At 40.1% G+C, this 13,452-nt stretch overlaps 1 protein-coding gene across 1 annotated transcript in view; it reads right to left on the bottom strand.

Moving 5' to 3' along the window:
- Nucleotides 1–13,452, bottom strand: part of LOC136828447 (divergent protein kinase domain 1C-like) — a 90,808-nt gene that overhangs the window by 38,086 nt on the left and 39,270 nt on the right. The window lies entirely within an intron of this gene.

Raw genomic sequence — 13,452 nt, 5'->3', positions numbered from 1 at the left:
CCACTATCTGGGACCCCTGAACCACTCTCTTAGAGGAGCGAGAAGGGGGTGAGGGAGCACCTGCATCCTCTCTCCTCCCCTTCTCTTGCTGGGTTGTGCTGGCAGCCAGGCCCTGGTCTGTAGACCAGGGATCCTTGACAGCCAACGTAGGCAGGCTACCGGAGCCAGTACTGGTACACCAGGGGTCTGGAGAACCCCAGGTGCCAGTTGTACCCATGAGCTTGGCAATGGGAGCGGCAGTACTGCTAGCGAGAGACCCATCAGCCCTCTCTGCAGAATAGGGTTGGCCGTTGGAAGCTCTATGTGATTTCCCTTGGGAGGACAAAGCAACTTTCTTGTTCCTCCACATGCTAGCTTTGGAAGAAGTGGAGTAGGCGACAGCACTCGATGACGAAGATGAAGACAAAGATGACAGTAATGACTTCTCCTCTTCTTGGACTTCTTGCCAAGTGCGGCCTTCTACAACAGTGTGTGGAGGAAGACATCACCCAAAGACAACACTGACAGCAGCAGCTGGGGACAAATCACCGATGCTACGTGGGGGTTACCAAAAAGTAGGGGCAGTCCTAGAGCTGGTAGATACTGTGACTGTTGAAGTCCTCACAGTCACAGTTGAAGCAATTACGGAGGGCCTGCATAGTCTTCAAGTGATCAGTTAGTCCACAAACACTTGACTCCCCTGAGAGGTCTAGGGAGGGCCATACCTCCCTAAGCCCCTCAGCCTCCACAACACCTGAAACACGTCAGGTTAGTGAGACAACCTCCCTATGCCCTGAGAACAAACGTCCGGCAGAGGAAAATTCCTCAGAGCAATGAGAGGCTCCCGGAGGAACTGGGTTGGTCGTCCCCCAACACCCCTCTACCAAAGCAACAGTAGGAGTCAGTGAAAGGGAAACTGCTCCTGAGGAGTGGTAACAGCAGGCAGAAGTTTGCCAGGAGGCAGAGAACCTGTGGTGCCACTAGCCACTGGCGGAGTACTGCACTCCAAGGGCAACGGGTAGATCTTCCTTTCTCTCTTCTTCCCCTGGCAAACTTCACCCACTGTTCAGAAGGCCAAGCCTGGCACTCTGAGCATGGTTGCTGATTGCAATCATGTTTGCAACATGATACACACAATGTGTGTGGGTCAACTTCAATAGAGGAGAGAAACCGGTTACTCAGCCTGTCCTTCACTGGACAGCACCTAAACACCAGTGGTTTCCTCTCCAACAAAGATGGCTGAAGTGACTGAAGGGCTTACATAGTTATAAACATACTACTACAATCACAATATATTTCAAAGTAAAAGTCATAAACAGAAAGCGAATGGCAGTCGGGCAGAGAAGTGCAAAGATGTCTTCACACCATGGTGGCTGAAAGTAAAGTGGAGTGCAGTAGGACAGGTGGGCAGGGCTTTCCCTACCCTTCGGTAGTTAATGACCCTGTCTGAAAGTTAAACGGCCATTCCAGCTTGTGTTCACAAACTAAATCTTATGTAAAGAAGAAAGGTTTGTGTTTGTGTAGGAACAAATTAGTATTATATATCCATACACCAACCTCATCTCTGATGGACAATTGGAGCAAACTATCCAGTTGTCCTCTCACAACAGGTACCAGAGGAAACTGAAAACTTATCTATTTTACAATTACAATCCATCAGCAAAAGAAAATGATAGCAACACTGCAAATTTTTAAAGCAATTTGTATTTTTCCTAACATACACACCTGAAGTTCTTTACAAAGGATTTTGCTTGCAAACATGTGCTGGAACGACCATTTAGCTTTCAGACAAGATCATTAACTATCAGCAACTAGGGAGAAGCCCTGCCCACCTGTCGATCTGCACTCCACTTTGCCTTCCAGCCAAAATGTCAGAGTTAGAAGTGGTTAAAGTGAGCCATAAATTTAAAGAACTTCAGGTTTATATGTTTAGAAAAATACAAGTTACTTTAAAAATGTGCTGGTTGTTCCAACATAAACTCTTGTTCTTTACATGAGACTTGCCCACTGGTGAGATGAATCTGGGTACTGTACTCTCTGAACTGACTGGTATATTCAACCCACCTGGGATGTACCTTCCTGGTCTGGAGGAGTAGAGGAAGGTATCTCACACCTCTAGCCTGCTAAACATTAGATGTTACAGTTGACAGACTTCTAAGCATACAGTAATTAGTTTGCTATCATTACCCAATAAAGGCTGAGAGAACCAGTACGTGTTGGAGATAATAAAATAGCTAACAATACAACAAAGGGTTTGTTTTATTGCCTGCCCCTCTCTCCCCTTGCTAAAAGGGAGGGGGGGAATTTGCGTCCAACTGAATTCACACGGAAAAAACAATGGAATGGTGCCCCGCTGAATAGCTTACCTGTATTCCATTTCCATCCATCCAGTATCAGCCTAGCATCCTGACTTTCTATTTTACGCAAGAGACAGGCAATGAAAAACGGGAGGTGAACCAGTCACTAGCAAAATCTTCCTCGCTTACCCTTACCTTTAGACAAAATGCAACCTGTTACCTTAGGGGAGCTGGATGAACTACACAACTTGTTGAGCACCCACCACAGGATCCAAGGAAAAAGTGTTTAAGGACTTGTGGGCAACGTCATAAAGATAAAATGAGTTAAATATGATCTGACTGTTGTTTTTTTCTTTAAGGAACTAGTGTTAATTAACTGAAGCGGTGTGGGGCAAGAGCAGTGGTTTTACTTAATCTTGGAGAGTAAATCACATAATCACTATTTAACCTAGATTTAGTTGTTACTAATTTTATTTACAAAAATTTTACAGTCAGCACAGGTCATCTCTATTCCTGTTGACAACAGTTTACTGAACCAATCCCTAGTAGGGTTTGTTTCCCGGGATCCCGGGAACCCCGGGATCCCAGACAGTTTTCAAGGTTTAATAATCCCAGGATATTTTTGCAAATCCCGGGATAAAAATTAAGTACAAAAATAGGGACAAATTTGACTGCAGGATGGTTGTGGACTTGTTGTTCTGTTTATATTTTTATATACTGTAAATACAGACAATTTCTGTCATTATCCTTATGATAATAATGATGGATGTCTAGATTATGTCACTGTTTTGAAATTTATATAAAATGCTTTATATTTTCAGTGAACTGTATTTTCCCATCAATAGCATCTTGCTAAGATTGCTAAAATCTTGCAAAATTGCTAAAATCTTGTAAAATTTCAAGTTGCAATGCTTTTGCAAGATAAGGCCTGTCAAATAAATCCATGGAGGGAAGATAAAGCATCTGTTTCAGTGTTTCCAGTTTATTGCAGTAGCTAAATCTATAGGGGACAGGGGTATAAAACCGTGATAAAATAATCATGTATAAGTTTGCAGATTTTTAAAGAGGAACATATTCCTTCTTTATCATGTGGATACGTAGTATTAATGTTTACCTAATACTTTATTTTGTATATTTGGGACGGTAATCACACGAAGCAGTCCCAATAGAGCATATGCTTTGAACAAGTTTGCACCAGGTTTTGAACAAGAAGTGTTTGTTATGAGTAACTGCAGCCCGTGTGGGGTACTGTCCACCGTGTCGTGTTATATAAGATCTTATTCTATGAGAAACTTCTTATTCATTTAGTTCATGTTACAAATAAAGAATGCATACGTTTAATTTTTCTTCATTTATTTTTACTACATTTTCTGTCATTAAGTACTCTTTTCATTTCACTGAGTATAAACGAAAACAAATGTATTTTTTTACCAATGATAATGAACTACAATTTACATTTTCATTCGCACTGGAATTTGGAAACAGAACAAAAATAAAGTAGTAAACAAAGCATATTTTAGCTCTTGTTCTTATTCCTCTTACTTTGTTGACAAACAAAGTGTATGCTGTAATTAAATATTAGGTGGAATTAATAAGACAGTCAATCTACAGTAATATTCTGCATATCTAGTAATGCTAAGCACATCAAAAACCTGAAAGGGGAACAAGGTATAATGTGTAATTTTAGAAAACTGAAAATCCCGGGAGTTCCCGCGATCCCGGGATTAGGACTAATTTTATCCCGGAATCCCGGGACAAAGAAAAAGCTCCAAAACGACAATCCCTAATCCCTACCTAACCAGAAACTAACCTACAATCAATCAATCACTTTCCTACTATTTATAACGATCATACCATAGTTACATTAGCCTAAAGATACTTTCTTTATAAATTATTGCTTACATCATTCCTATGACAACCCCTTTTAGTAATATGAACGGTTCACAACAGTACAAATAATGCACAATTATATGAATCCTAGAAGGAGCAACGGTATTAGGACAAGCCAGGATAGAAGCACAAGTGAGAATTTTGGATGAAGTTTAAGTGGGAGCAGGAATAGTCAAAGGAATGTCACTGATATTATGAAAAAAGCAGTGACAGAAGTTAAGTGTTATAAGTGTGGAGGGGAAAAGGCCATGAAATAGGCAAATGTAGATGGACATCAGGAGCCTACTTTGCCTGTGGTAAGGTAGGACATCATGTGAAGGGATATACACAGGTGGAGACAGATGTTCCAGGTGTAGGAAGTTAGAAGATGTTGCAAGAAATTGTGAATTGCAAGATGTAGGTGTATGTGGAAATTGCAGTAGGACAGGTCATTCTGCCAGGATGTGTGATAGGCCTAGGTCTAAGTGTGCAATATGTTAGATAGTAAGTCATGCAACAAGAGTGTAGAAAGTCGATTAACAATCAAGGTGTTAATGGGGATAATGGAGAGTAGAATAAGGGAAATGGAGTATGAAAAGGGTTTGTTGGGAAGGTTTGCTAGAGGAGAAACAATTAGTTTTAATAGAGACCGTTAAGACTGGAAAAAAGAGGGAAAAAGGAAAAATAAGGAAGGATACTGTAAGCATAGGAGTACAGGTTGAAGAATTAGTTGAAAATAAAATGAACTAGATCATACATTTTGTTTGTTCCTACACAAATACAAACCATCGTTTATTTTTACATAGGATTTAGCTTACGAATGTGAGCTGGAATTGCTGTTTAACTTTCAGATGTGGCGGAATTCAAAACACAAAAACAACACACAACACAGATACGTAGAACACTCACCCTGATCCTCGGTTGCTGGGAGATGGATTAAGGGTCCACGGTTGCCAACACAGCACACAAAACCACACAAACAAAACTAAAACGGACTCTCAACCAACAAACGGCATTAAACAGGAAAACACATGGCTCACAAACATACAATAACAAAAGGAAGACGAGACACATGCACCGATAACAACAGCATCAAAAACTCAGACGAACTGAACTGACTACTTTTAAAGTTGAACCTCAACTCAAGACTGAACTACCGACAGACAGACAGACAGACAGCGCCGTAAACAAACTCCAACTAACGACCCTTATCCCTCTTCCAACAACCGAAACACTAACGACAATTACACTCGCTCTCTCTCTCACACACAAAATGGGAAATGCTAAATAAAAATTCATTCATCCCTCTATACAGACAAGGTTATTAACTACTGACTGTGGGGGAGGCCACCACCTGTCGGTCTGCACCCCAATTTGCTTTGGCAGCCTTCATGTGAAGACATCTCTGCAATTCTCTGCCCACTGCCGTTTGCCTTCTGTTTTATGTTGTTTTGCCTGAAATATAATTGTGTGATTGTTGTTTGTTTTTATATATGCAAATGCCTCAATCACTTAAGCCTTTTTTTGGAGAGGAAACCACAAGGTTTGGGTGCTGTCCAGGGAAAGACAGGGCATGTAATCGGTTTCTCTCCTCTATTGCGGTTGACCCTTACTCATTATGTGTGCCATGCCATAAACCTAACCCGACTTCTTTTTCAAGTGTTGTGGAGGCCGAGGGACTTACGGAGTTTTGACCCTCTCTAGGCCTCTCAGGGGAGCCAAGTGTCTCTGAACTTCTTGATCAATTGTAGGCTATGAGGAGCCTTCCGGTATCTCCTTCAACTGATACAATGATGACCTCATCAGTCACGGTATCCGCCAACTTTAGGACTGCTACTACTTTCTTGGTAACCCCTCAAGCAGCACTGGTGATGTGCAGGTGCTGCCATATATGACATACATCTGGGTGATACCCACCTCCTCCATACACTATTGTTAAAGGTCACACTCGGTATGTACAGTAAACCCCCCGTATTCTTGTTCTCACGATTCACGGATTCACCTATTCGCGGATTTCTCTATGAGACATATAATGTATACACATTATTCACAGAAAATTCCCCCATTCGCGGTATTTTTCACTGAGAAACATTCACTGATTACTGTATTTTCATATCATTCCCATGACTAGATGCACTTTTTGTGATAAAACTATTAAAATACTCAGGTATAAGCAGTTTTAGAGGGTTGTTTGTGTTTGAACTATCAAAATAGGCAGTTCTAAGTGTTTTTGGAGGGGTTTTAGTTTTCGCGGATTTTAGCTACAGTGAACCCCCATATTTGCAGGGGATGCGTTCCAGATGCCCCCACCAATAGCTCAAATCTGCAAATACTTTCAACCCACCCCCTCTAAAAAGGCTTATACCTGTCTACCAAGAAAGTTCAAACACCAAAGTATGCCTAAAAATACCAGCCTACATCAAATATACATTAAATCATTACCTTATTACTGTATTAATCTTTGAAATGATACTATTAATATAATTTCCAAGCCATCTTAAACATTTTATCATTACATTTATATGTACATACTGCATGGCTTACAGCTGTAGGTGAAAATAATCCAGTCCCCCCTACATATTCAGCCCCACACACATTTTCTTTCATACAGTTATAAGCTGTCCCGTTTTCTTTTCAGGGGAACCATTGGTATTTACGTATACAGTATGTAGTTCACAAAAGAGACAAAAATAAAAAAAAACGTATGCACATTTAAAAATTTAACACTACGTATATTTGTACCTGTCTACCATGAAAGGTCAAACACCAAAGTACTGTATGCCTAAAAATACCAGCCTACATCAAATATACATTAAACTATTACCTTATTACTGTATTAATCTTTGAAATGATACTATTAATATAATATCAAGTCATCTTAAACATTTTATAGTTACATTTATACGCACGCATTACGTGTATGGTTTACAGCTGTCGGTGAAAATAATCCAGTCCCCCCTACATATTCAGCCATGCACATTTTCTTTCATACAGTTACAAGCCGTCCCATTTTCTTTTCGGGGGGAACATTGGTATTTACGTACTGTATACGTAATTCACAAAAAGAGAGACAAAAAATAAAAAAAACGTATGCACATTTTTAAAAATTACTTATACAGTATATTAAGATTACAACATACGTAAATCATACGGGCACTCACCAGCGATGAATGTTGATTAAAGATGGTGATGAATTAGCTGTGCAGTGCGATGAATGATGATGATGATATGACTGCACAGCAAAGCAGAGGAGTTACAACTCATCTGAGGGTGCCTCTTCACCTTCAGGAGGCGCTTCTTCAGTTGATTTGGGAGGCACTACTATAGGTGGTTGGGGAGGCACTACTTAAGGTGATTGGGGAGGCACTTCTTCAAGCGATTCGAGAGGCACTACTTCAGGCGATTGGGGAGGCACTTCTTCAGGCGATTCGAGAGGCACTACTTCGGGTGATTTGGGAGGCTTTGGAGGGACCGTCTTTGTCCATTTGGTGAACATGGTGATAGGCAGCTGCTGTCGCTGTTTTTTCATGTTGGTGAGGGCTTGATTATAGGGCTCCATGCTAAATCAAGGATGTTTGAAAACTTTAAGGAGTGCTCCATAAAAGGATCCCACGTTGAAACATACTCCTGCATATCCTTAATCATTCTCTTAATGTGGGACAGACGTTCCAAAGTCAGGCCGCTCTCCTCTTCCTCCTGCTCCTCCCCTGAACCTGACGTATCTTCTTCCTCACTGGCAGACTTCATCAGCTCTTCCAAATGCTGGTCCATCAGGGGGTCAGAGTGAGCATCAATAAGGGTGCCGATTTCATCCTCGGTAATGTCCTCAAAGCCTTCCCCACCTAGAATCCTCGCCAACTGGACAGCCTTATGAATGGCTGAATGTTGAATTTCTTGAGGAGAGAAGCCCCTGTAATCATGAACACACTCTGGCCACAACTTGTTCCAGCATGCATTCAGGGTCTCCTTCTTCATGTCATTCAGTGATCGGCTGATGATGGTCAGACATGTGGCAATCGTGAATTTACGCTAACATTCTTTTAGCATAAATTCACTGTCACTGTCCATTGCATTCACAAGGTGCTGGAGGGAGTTCCCGGTATAGAGTGCCTTGAAGGCACGGATCACGCACTAGTCCATAGGCTGGAGGAGAGAGGTGGTGTTGGGAGGGAAGAACTCAAGCTGGACTCCTTTGTACGAAATATTGAGAGGGTGGCCACCAGCATTATCCATAATCAGCAACACCTTGAACTCCATGGCCAAGTCATTCAGGTATTGCCTAACTTGAGGGATGAAGCTCTGATGGAACCAGTACTCTGTGAGGACTTTGGTGATCCAGGCCTTAGGGTTATGCATCCAGAACACAGGAAGCAATGCCTTGTTCTTATTCTTGAGGGCCCTGGGGTTTGCAGCCTTGTAAATGAGGCCTGGTTTAAGCATGAAACCAGCTGCATTCCCACACATGATGAGGGTAACCCTATCCTTCTGGGCCTTGAATCCGGAGGCTTTAGCTTCGTCCTTCATAAGGTATGTCTGGGAAGGCATCTTCTTCCAGAACAGGCAAGTCTCATCCATATTGAACTCTTGTTCTGGATGGTAGCTCTTCTCCTCAATGATTTTCTTGAAGGCCTCTGGATATTTCGCGGCTGCTTCAATGTCTGCAGATGCTGATTCCCCATGTAATGTAACAGACTTTACGTGGAACCGCTTTTGAAATCAGTGGAACCACCCTTGCTGGCCTGGAAACCTTGAGGCGCAATTGATGGTCCTGCTTGGGCTCTTCCCCTCTTCTTCTTCTGCTGGTTCAACAAAGCCTAAGAATTCTAATTACGCCTTCTTCAACGCCTTTCCTCTGCCTGTACTACGTTGTCGCCTTTCTTATCAGTTGATAACTGCTGGTAGAGTTGTCGCACTTTCTCACGAATGATGTTGGAGTTGAGGGCACGTTCTTCTTCCGCAGTCCTTTATCCAGATTGCCAGAGCTCTTTGCCAGAAGGCTTTGAAGGAGCAGGGCAATATTTAGGAGGCATTTTAGGGCTGAATACTGCTGATGCACAAAGATAAAAAACCCAAACGGAAAGACGCACGATTTCACATGGTAAGAAGACGCTGCAAACTACGCACAACTGAGAAGGATGCCGTGGATGCGGTCTCCCAGAATTCCATGTTCGCGAGTTGGTTGTGAATGTTTAGCCAATCAGCGCCAAGTGTACAGCCAATGAGCGCCAAGGAAAATGAATGGTGCTTCTGGATTGGCTGCTTTGCAGATGACAGCCAATTGTGTGTCAAGTATCACTGGTCCTGGGTACACAGCGTCCAGCATCGCGAGTTCTTTATATTTGCAGAGGTGGCTTGGGTGAAGCACTTTTAAGAAAAACAAATATATGTTACTGAAATTTTGCTGTTTACGTTAATATATTACAGTACTGTAATATTTGATAATTAGTAAATCGTTTTTCATCTTACAAAATGTACTTACAGTAGTCATTAATATATACTTAGTACATACATGAAAATGCTAAGTACTGCAGATGTAAACATACGTACCCTGCAGCATTCCTGTTGTCTTACGTATTTTAGATATGCTCTACGTACTACCCATACTACTATACTGTACTACGTATCATCCTAAAACACTTTTTGTATGTAATATTTAAAAATCATCCTACAACAAAACATTTTATAAAATGTACGTACTGTATGCGCAGAAGATCAGTGTTAGTATATGTACGTACAACCAGTAGTACCATGCGTATACCGTAGCAGCAAATTATTGGCAAATGACCCAATATAACTCGTTTTATTGCTATCTCTCTTTTGTGTGTTTTGCGTGTACAATACTTTGGCCTAAAAATATTTTTTGAAATCGTGCATTAAGATGTCCTCTGAATGCTCTGCTTCTTCTAAGACCTCTGGCCAATAGCCTACAATTAATGACTGATGAGAAGAAAGTACTGTAGACATGATTGTTTTGTTAAGAGAGGGCAAAAGTCACGGAGAAGTAGCAGCCCATTACAGCATGACACTAATTGCGGTCACCTGCATTGAGCATGAACAAGGTAAAATACTCATACAGCCCTACTGTACCACCTTCGTTGCCATGTTCAAATACCTTAACATGACAGCGCCTCCCGTCATTCATTGTACTGCACAGCTAATTCATCATCATCATCATCATCTACAGCATACTGAAATCAACATTCATCACCAGTTACTACCGGTATGATTTAACTTTATTATTTGTTATTATTAAGGTACCCAGTGTAGTATTACATAATATTATTTAATTTCTATTACTATTATATGTGCAGTACTGTAGTACAGTATTATTATTGATTTACATGATTATTTAATGTTATTATACAATAAATATGAAAATACAGTGTCTTGTTATGCGTGGCGTTGGGAGTTAAAAAAGACAAAAAATCTGCATCTTAGTTTTCAAATATGAAGGTTCACTTTTGAATATTTTTATAAATATGTTCCATAGAAAAACCATCAAAATGAAAAAAGTTTATCAAATATTTTTTTAGATAGGTTCCATAGAAAAACCCATGAATAATTGAGTCTGCAAACCTTGAGAATGCAAATATGGAGGGTTTAAAGCTAATGAGTTATTTTTTCCATTGTATTGTACACTAAATTGCAATGATTATGTATATAACAAATTGTAACACCCTAGTCAAAGCAACAACAAAGAGATAAATTTTTTCCAAAAAAGATTGGTTTTTGGAACCTAAAACAAGTTTAATTAGGATAATACCTAAATCAGCATTTTTAGAGACTTTTTTTTTTTGTTTGAACTGATTTAAATTACTAGACTCTAAGTGTTTTTTACAAGAGTTTTAACCATTTCGAGGGTTTTAGTGTTAAAGGGGTTTACTTTTACATAAATCGTGATTTATATACACCATTTCAAAACACAGAACTTAGAACTGAGTTATTTTTTGTTGTATGGCTAGAAGAGAAAAACCAGCTTTTCATGAGAAATGAGCAGCATGTACATCTGCTTGAAATGGTGGTTAAAAGAACACTGGTGACTCAAAGAAATTCTGAGATTTTCAAGCGAGAGGAGGCTCCTCCCACTCGCTGGTCCCATTGGGTGACACTATGTAATACTGTGCCATACCTTCCCATTGTTGCAAAATTTTTCCATAAATGATTGAATGTTGTACATGAAGAATTTTAGCCTAAAGTAAAGGCCAAAGGTTTGTATTCATTTGGGAACAATCAATCATAAAAAAAGAGGAACACCCTTTTGGCACAGCATCGGATTTACAAGCCAATATTTCAAAACTGAGCAAAGCTGATATCCAGCTGTGTGATTTTGTTGTATTTTCCAACCAATAGCATGTTGTTTCATATATAAAACAATGTAACGAGGTAACATAAAGCTGTGTGATTCCTACTTCCAGCCCTTCTATCTATCTATCCATCCATCTAAGGAAATTTTTTAAAATTCACCATAAAGAAAGATTGAGAGAGACTTCCCGAGTTGAAAATGAGAGAGAGATGATTGAGATATTACTAGAATGTAGAGTTTTAAGCACAACTGAGTTATGTTTACATTGAGTTAAAAAAGGTTATATTTTGGCACTTATCGACCACTTTCCCTTCTAATATTTAAAACTGTATAAAATCTATCTACCTACCTACCTTTTTTGTCCATATTCTACATTCTATTGCATCCTTTTCATATATAAAAGAGATGTAAGAGAGAATATAAAGAGAGAGAGAAAGACGAGAGAGAGAGAGAGAGAGATTTCTGAGGTGCGTCGCTGATGCTCTGTCAATATGTCAAGATGATTGACAGGCCTTCAGCCCTTCCCTTGTAAATCTCTGCTAAACAAAACAAGAGCGATGTCCCATTTTCTTTGCTCTAAAATCCTCACACCTGGCGTGATTTCAAAATCCAATCATTTAAACTATGTATATAACTGTTTTGTCTCCAATTTTAAAAAAACTTTTTTTTGCAGGCATCAAGATTGTATCAACTTCAATTCTGTCCATTGGATAATTTTAAAGTGTACTGCGTCACTGTATTTATTGTTAATTATTATCACATAAAAGCTTGAAAACTTGTTCCCATTGTATTCAACAAGTGTTCTGCCGCTATATAAACCACCTGGATCACCAAAAACCAGCAGTACCTGATTCCTTAGTTTATTTTCCTCTGAAAGTTTGTGTGTCTGGAGTGGTTCCCGGAGCCAGTTTGCGGACCGATGTGGTGACTCAGTCTTGGCTCCAAATAACTGAATAGTCAAAACGGTTAACTATGGTGCTGTAACCAGAGGACTGAAATTATACTTATGGAAAATCAAAAGCATCATTAACAGACTACAAAGCTTCTAGAAAGTCTCTTCTTGGCGTGAGTATCCCACCTCCAATTAAATTTGAGCAACATGGATGCGGACATCCCCAACTTGTTCAGCTTAACAGCTTTTTCTTCCCTTCTGTTGGATGTCTACCTTCATCCCAGATTGCCCGAGTCTTCTATTTCAGTCATAATGGCTCCTCCACAACCCTGATTGCACCCTGCACTTCTCAATTTACGGGGCCTTGGCCCGCAGGAAAAATTCAAGCTTTTCTTGACAAAATCTCAATAAATTCTGATGCTATTCAGGTTGAAATACTATAACCACTTAAACAAGTCAATCAGCTTAAGACAAACTCGTGGCTGTAAAGGGTCAATGGTTAAACATTATGAGGATGGCAGAACTATCATCGAACATCATTGCTACTAAGATTATTATTACTAATATTTTCCCTCACACTATATCTGATTACTCATCCCGCGGGATTATTATTATACATCCATTGTTGTTACCTACCACCTATAAGAACCTTTATTATCATTTTACACATTTCATTATGGTTTAAGCCGGCGGTTATGACTAGAATATACACAGATGTGAGGGGTTAGGTGGACATTTTGAATGCTAACGCATGATACAGGACAATCTTTTCAAATTTTCACAAAAAGTTCTAAAAACAAGGGCTTTCATATGAAACTTAGCTTAAATCAATATCTTTCTTAGAGGTCAGTGTAATGAATGCTAGACTTTGAGCCAATTACTCATTTTTCGAAAAGTTCTGATCTTTACAACCTTCTGGTTCTGAGCGCCCTCATATCCCGTCAGCAGGGACCAGCAGGGACATTCTCAAGGCAGGAGGTCAAACCATCACCAAAAGTCCAGCTACCCTTCACAACAGGTGGAATCTCCTGGTCATTCACTACTATCTACAGGCAGTTCAGATTAGGATGCCTGGAATCACCTTCCTCTTCAAAGATCACCCAGGTTTCAAA

This window comes from Macrobrachium rosenbergii, chromosome 42 (genome assembly GCF_040412425.1).
Source record: "Macrobrachium rosenbergii isolate ZJJX-2024 chromosome 42, ASM4041242v1, whole genome shotgun sequence".
NCBI lineage: Eukaryota > Metazoa > Arthropoda > Malacostraca > Decapoda > Palaemonidae > Macrobrachium > Macrobrachium rosenbergii.
Note: the sequence above shows the minus strand (reverse complement) of the source record. Positions and strands in the feature narration are given on the sequence as shown.